We start from the raw sequence: 8280 nt of genomic DNA on the forward strand, positions 1-8280 counted from the left end.
CCAAATACTAATTGAGTGTATGTAAACTTCTGACACACTGGGAATGTAATGAAAGAAATAAAAGCAGAAATAAATCATTCTCAACTATTATTGTCACATAGTTGAAGGTGGAGAGGCAAAGCAGGTACGGGGAGTCAAACATTTAATAAGGAACGGACATGGAAAGAGACAGGAACAGCATCCGCACACGGGTAACAAAGACAAAAACAATGAATGCATCAGCAGGGAACAGAGCAGGGGAACTGACAAATATAGGGCAAGTAATAAACAGGTGATGAGTGAGTCCAGGTGAGTCCAATATTGCTGATGCGCTTGACGAGAGAAGGCAGGTGTGCGTAATTGATGATGGCAGGAGTGCGTGATGCAGGGCAGTTTGGCGCCCTCGAGCGCCAGGGGGGAAGAGCGGGACATTTCACATTCTTAAAATAAAGTGGTGATCCTAACTGACCTAAGACAGGGAATTTTTACTTGGATTAAATGTCATTAATTGTGAAAAACTGAGTTGAAATGTATTTGGCTAAGGTGTATGTAAACTTCAGACTTCAACTGTAACTGTAACACTACATGACCAAAAGTATGTGGACACCTGCTCGTCGAATATCTCATGGGCTTTAATATGGAGTTGGTCCCCCCTTTGCTGCTACAACAGCCTCCACTCTTCTGGGAAGGCTTTCCACTAGATTTTGGAACATTGCTGCGGGGAGTTGCTTCCATTCAGCCACAAGAGCATTAGTGAGGTTGGGCACTGATGTTGGGCTATTATGCCTGGCTTGCAGTCGTTATTCCAGTTCACCCCAAAGGTGTTCGATGGGGTTGAGGTCAGGGTTTTATGCAGGCCAGTCAAGTTCTTCCACACTGATCTCGACAAACCATTTCTGTATGGACATTGCTTTGTGCATGGTGGCATTGTCATGCTAAAACAGGAAAGGGCCTTCCCCAAACTGTTGCCACAAAGTCGGAAGCAAAGAATGGTCTAGGATGTAGCGTTAAGATTTCCCTTCACTGGAACTAAAGGACCTAGCCCGAACCATGAAAACAGCCCCAGGTCATTATTCCTCCTCCACCAAACTTTACAGTTGGCACTATGCATTCGGGCAGGTAGCATTCTTTTGGCATCTGCCAAACCCACATCCGTCCATCGGACTGCCAGATGGTGAAGCATGATTCATCACTCTAGAGAACGCGTTTCCACTGCTCCAAAGTCCAATGGTGGCAAGCTTTACACAACTCCAGCCGAAGCTTGACATTGTGCATGGTGATCTTAGGCTTGTGTGAGGCTGATTGACCATGGAAACCCATTTCATGAAGCTCCCAACGAACAGTTCTTGTGCTGACGTTGCTTCCAGAGGCAGTTTGGGACTTGGTAGTGAGTGTTGCAACCGAGGACAGACGATTACAACGCACTACGCGCTTCAGCACTCAGTGGTCCCATTCTGTGAGCTTGTGTGGCCTACCACTTTGTGGCGGAGCCGTTGTTGCTCCTAGACATTTCAACTTCACAATAACATCACTTACAGTTGTCCGGGGCAACTCTAGCAGGGCAGAAAATTTGCGAACTGACTTGTTGTAAAGGTGGCATCCTATTACGGTGCCACATTGAAAGTCACTGAGCTCTTCAGTAAGGCCATTCTACAGCCAATGTTTGTCTATGGAGATTGCATGTCTCTGTGTTCGATTTTACGCACCTGTCAGCAACCGGTGTGGCTGAAATAGTCGAATACACAAATTTGAAGGGGTGTCCACATACATTTGTGTGTATATACTGTATATTCATTGCGGGAAAGGGGAGACATAATACACAATACAAAAATCAAATAAATCCCCACCCCACTCCTTCAGTGATAATATAAATCACATCCCTACCCAGGCTCATGTGTCTGTGTTGACCGAACATTAATCGACAGGATTCCTTGTAATGCCCCAAAACACGCTCAGCCGCACTCACAACGATGCCTATTTTCTCAAATTTCTTCTTTGTTTGCGCTGTGCAGTTTATAACCAATGCAATAAACAATACTAAGTCCACCTTTTTAACATGCAACGTGCCAGGGTCCTATTGGCGAGTAACATTTACTGATGTCTCTAATCCAACTACCATGGTTTCTTCAACTTTACTCCCTTCTTCCACTCTTCTCACCCCCTCCGGGTAGGAGACATGCTGGACAACCCTTATTCTTGTCACCTCGGTCTCCTTCACCCTAACAGGGCACTTCAGGAATTCTGGTACATGCTCACCACCACAATTGCAGCATTTTGCCTCTACTGTCATATGATACTCCTCCCGTCTACATACACTTGACAAATGTCCGATAGTACATTTATCACACTGCAAGAGGTTTGGGCATGAAGCTCTAACAGGATATCACACATAACCCAAATATACGTACAAAGGGTGAGACTCTTCAAATAACAAAATAATGGGCTTCCTCACTCCATTCACCATACGGATCAGTCGGCGTGCACCAACCACTGGGCTTCCTCACTCCATTCACCATACGGATCAGTCGGCGTGCACCAACCACTGGGCTTCCTCACTCCATCCACCATACGGATCAGTCGGTGTGAACTAACCACTGGGCTTCCTCACTCCATCCACCATACGGATCAGTTGGCGTGCACCAACCACTGAGCTTCCTCACTCCATCCACCATGCGGATCAGTTGGCGTGCACCAACCACTGAGCTTCCTCACTCCATCCACCATACGGATCAGTTGGCGTGCACCAACCACTGGGCTTCCTCACTCCATTCACCATACGGATCAGTCGGCGTGCACCAACCACTGGGCTTCCTCACTCCATCCACCATACGGATCAGTTGGCGTGCACCAACCACTGAGCTTCCTCACTCCATCCACCATACGGATCAGTTGGCGTGCACCAACCACTGAGCTTCCTCACTCCATCCACCATACGGATCAGTCGGCGTGCACCAACCACTGGGCTTCCTCACTCCATCCACCATACGGATCAGTCGGCGTGTACCAACCACTGGGCTGCCTCACACCATTCACCATACGGATCAGTTGGCGTGCACCAACCACTGAGCTTCCTCACTCCATCCACCATACGGATCAGTTGGCGTGCACCAACCACTGAGCTTCCTCACTCCATCCACCATACGGATCAGTTGGCGTGCACCAACCACTGAGCTTCCTCACTCCATCCACCATACGGATCAGTTGGCGTGCACCAACCACTGAGCTTCCTCACTCCATCCACCATACGGATCAGTTGGCGTGCACCAACCACTGGGCTTCCTCACTCCATCCACCATACGGATCAGTTGGCGTGCACCAACCACTGACTCTTTTTCTTTAGTTACATGTGCATTCTCTTCTAGCGCCACTCCAACCCCTTTGATAGGCGTCCTGCTTCACAGATCCACACACGACACATTCCAATCCGACATCTTTTTCAGGTGCTAAGCACGCACCTTCTGCTGCCACAGCCTGTCATTTGAAATGGGAGCAAATTATTCGTAGCGGGCAAAATAAGCAAGGAGGTGGGCAGAGCCAAGCACGAGCTAGCAAGAGCCTATTGGCGAGTTCTAGAATTTATTTGCATATTTCCGTTAGGGAACGCCTACTATGTGAAGTGAGCGTGTGCAATAACTCAATTCACCCTTGCACTCCTAAACAACGGCGTTTTTTAAAACTTTGGCAAATGGGAAAGTCTACCAACTAGTTTTGGGAAGCAGAAAACTGTATTGAGATCAAATGTTTAATCAATGAGAAAATTAGCAGAATGTCGGACAAAAACCATTTAGCTCCATCTTCTCCCATTGCCGGCCACTGGGCTTCCTCTAACCCTACACCCATTAAAACATCACCACTATTCCACCACTTTGTCCCCATCTGATCCTTCACCAGGCCGGCAGCCTGGGAGGATGGAACACTATGGTTCGAAACATCTTGTAAGAATTCTGCAGTAAAATCTAGTACACCCAAGTGCTTCTCCGCAGATGCCACATCTATTTTCTGGAGAAGCCCTAAAGGAGTGTGCAGTTCGGGGCTCAATGTGGGCAAACGCGTTTAACCCGAAACCTTCCCGTCTCCTTCAAGGTCACCCAAGTTGAGGTTCAATGTCAACGAAAGCGAATCTTAATCGAACCTAACCTACATGGATAAAAACATAAACCATGGAAGTAAGTTTCACTGTCATTATGCATAATGTACTTTGTAATACTCATGTTATACCAGTGCAGTGGTATATCTTTATATGACCAACTACCACACCGATGTTAGCATAGAGTTAATTAGCACACATTTGCACGTGAGCTAGCTAATTGCTTACAATGAGGGAATCTTATTTGGACAAATTTGCCTACTTGAACAGTAAGCCTAGGTTGACATGTACAATTATGTAATCAATTTGATCGTTGATTTTCTGTACTTCGTCAATGTATGCCTTGTTGTGTTTGGCAGGCTCTAAATGTGTCTCGTTGATGCCGACGGCCATTCCCTAAGTTACACATAGCGAGTCTACACAGCCTACACGTGGTATATACAATAATACAATTAAATGACTATTGCTTATTTTACGCCTTTCTAATTACCATGCCTTTTATGTCTATGCTTGTTTTCTTTGATGTATAGAGACACGTTAGTGTGTTGTTGGAGAGCGAAAGTCCCAAAATTAAAAAATGTATCAGCAGTCAAGTTCATCACTGCCCCTTCTACACATATAAGGCTGAACAATATGTGGTCAACAACCACATCAAAGGTCAACAACCACATCAAAGGTCAACAACCACATCAAAGGTCAACAACCACATCAAAGGTCAACAACCACATCAAAGGTCAACAACCACATCAAAGGTCAACAACCACATCAAAGGTCAACAACCACATCAAAGGTCAACAACCACATCAAAGGTCAACAACCACATCAAAGGTCAACAACCACATCAAAGGTCAACAACCACATCAAAGGTCAAGCTTCAGTGAGGCACAGAGGTACTATTTCTTTCTTTGTTTATTGAATATATTTGACGTTCACGTTTTTTGATTTGCCCTGTTTTTTCAGTGACATCGGTGTATTTAATTAAGTTGTATAACTTGTTACTTTACTGTTATTCCTCTCTTTCAGAGTTCACGATCATAACGTGTGGCTTCAGTTGTTGAAATGCGACACACTTTCATTGTTGCTATTGCTACGGCAACAATAATCAACAGAGCACAGTTTCTGAAGCACCTGATATACCATCAGCATCCAGTGGCCCCTCAAGAGCACCCAGAGGCCCTTAAACAGTGGCCAGTGGCCCCTCAAGAGCACCCAGAGGCCTTCAAACAGCAGCCAGTGGCCGCTCAAGAGAACCCAGAGGCCCTTAAACAGTCCCCAGAGGCCCCTTAAGAGCTCCCAAAGGCCCTTAAACAGACCCCAGAGGCCCCTCAAGAGCACCCAGAAGCCCTTGAACAGTCCCCAGAGGGACTGTGTTATGTGTTATGTTGTTTAGTAAAGATGACATAGAAGTCACCCGAGTCTCTGATCTCTGTACTGGAGCTGGTATAACTTAATGTACAAAGCACATTCAGCTTGTCAGTATGTATGTATGGTATATTCTGTCTCCATTCTCATGAGGAAAGTAAATAGCATTATAAATCAGGATGGGTAGTAACTGTGTATATTCGCTCAATTAAATAATATAATTACAAAGTTATAACATTTATCACCACAATTGTAACAGTACATGACATACATAACAAGTCTGTCGTTCTGCAACAATATCAGTAGCTTGTCTCAAATATAGCATGAAGCAAAAAGTGTTACAAAATGTGCTGGTATTTCTTTATGTAATATTTCTTACGATCTTCAAAAATGAAATATGTTTGTGTTCAACGTGTGCCTTGCACAAATGTGTGTGTTTGTATTCAGTGTGTGACTGTCAAACCTCAGATGGACAAAAAAAAAACACTGGTGGGCGGGGTCAAATGTGGGCGGAGTCCCCACATTGAACCAGGCCCCGAACTGCACGCTGTGATTGACGTTCCGTTTATGCAGTACAGTTGATAACCATGGCTATGAACGCTAAGACGCCAACCTTAGTAAAACATATCTTATTCTTTAGTATCATGGCATTCGCATATTTTATTTGTGCATGCTGCCACCTACTGTGCAGTGGTGTGTTGTCGATAACATGTCGATAGCATTTTGTCATACAAAAATAAGGGGAAAGGGAAAACATCTCCACCAACTAACCCTACATCTATATAGAGCTACTACATACCACCAACTAACCCTACATCTATATAGAGCTACTACATACCACCAACTAACCCTACATCTATATAGAGCTACTACATACCATCAACTAACCCTACATCTATACAGAGCTACTACATACCACCAACTAACCCTAAATCTACTGCATATAGCACTACTACATAAGACCAACTAACCCTACATCTATATAGAGCTACTACATACCACCAACTAACCCTGCAACTATATAGAGCTACTACATACCACCAACTAACCCTGCAACTATATAGAGCTACTACATACCACCAACTAACCCTAAATCTACTGCATATAGCACTACTACATAAGACCAACTAACCCTACAGTACATCTATATATATCACTAGTTCAGCGTTTCCACGTTTTGGTTTTTGCACTTGCACTACACAGCTGATTCAAATAATGAACTCATCATCACGTTTTGGTTATTTGAATCAGCTGTGTAGTGCTAGGGCAACAACCAGAATGTGCACGCCTTTGGGTCCCCAGGACTGCGTTTGGGAAAAGCTGCTCTAGGGCATCTCTTTTCACTGCCTCTCTCTTGCACCCGTCACTTCTGATCCCTAGCAACATGGGCACCCCCACAATTGACACTGTTTTTTCCACCGATACTACAAATTCCTCCTGCACACTTCTCACATCTCGGAATCTCCCTCCTACACACTGCTGCAACATGATCATAAGCTTGGCATGAAACACCTTAGTGGGTTTGGCACAAAAGCTCTCCCGGTATAACTGACATATCCTAACATGGCTTTATCAGGTAAAGACTGCTTCAAAACTAAAAAACAATAGACAATTTCTTCACCACGCTCGCCACTGGGGCGGCAGGGTAGCCTAGTGGTTAGAGCGTTGGACTAGTAACCGAAAGGTTGCAAGTTCAAATCCCCGAGCTGACAAGGTACAAATCTGTCGTTCTGCCCCTGAACAGGCAGTTAACCCACTGTTCCTAGGCCGTCATTGAAAATAAGAATTTGTTCTTAACTGACTTGCCTAGTAAAATAAAGGTAAAATAAAAAATAAAAAAAACTGGGTCTGCGTGGCACCAAACGGCAGGTGTCACAGACACAGGGAATCTTCAATTTCAGTTGCTCCACCTCAACACAACGCCACCCCCGCAATGAATCCTTTCAAAGGCGCCCTGCTCCAGAGAGCAAAGCAAATCACAGGTCTTGTCCCGAGGCACGTGACACAAGGCACCCTCTACCCCTGGACGGAAGAAACACAGAAAATGATCACAAGTCCACTTCGAGCTACCTTCATCGATTTAACAGTACCCAGGTCTCCTCCTCATCATCTATCTTAGCTCAAAAAAAGGCTACTGAAGTACGTTATTCCTATCACTCTATATTGGCCAAGTGGCTGCTCTAACAATGAAAATAAATGTCTTCAAAAATGGAAGGTAGTCCGGAGGTAAGATCAGGTGAGACCATTCTAGCCAATGAGACGGCAGATACACATGATTAAAAATGTCATGCAGACGACACACAGTTGTACATTTCGATGAAACATGGTGAAGGCACAAAATGTCCTACCCTGGAAGCCTGTGTTTCATACATAAGGAAGTGGATAGCGACGAATGGTTTACTTTTAAACTCGGACAAAACAGAGATGCTAGTTCAAGGTCCCAGGAAACAAAGAGATCTTCTGTTGGATCTGACAATTAATGTTGATGGTTGTACAGTCGTCTCAAATAAAACTGTGAAGGAACTTGGCGTTACTCTGGACTCTGATCTCTCTTGTGACGAACATATCAAGAATATTTAAAGGGCAGCTTTTCTCCATTTTTGTAACATTTAAAAAAAATCTGTTTTTTGGGGTCAAAAATGATGCAGAAAAGCTAATCCATGTCTCTGACCCTATTGCAGGGGGCTGAGTCACTGGCTTACTAGTACTCTTCCATGCCGTCCCTAGGAGGGGTGCATCACTTGAGTGGGTTGAGTCACTGACGTGATCTTCCTGTCCGGTTTTGCGCCCCTTGGTTCTTGTGCGGTGGAGGAAATCTTTGTGGGCTATACTCAGCCTTGTCTAAGTGTAGT

This window comes from Oncorhynchus clarkii, chromosome 21 (assembly GCF_045791955.1).
Source record: "Oncorhynchus clarkii lewisi isolate Uvic-CL-2024 chromosome 21, UVic_Ocla_1.0, whole genome shotgun sequence".
NCBI lineage: Eukaryota > Metazoa > Chordata > Actinopteri > Salmoniformes > Salmonidae > Oncorhynchus > Oncorhynchus clarkii.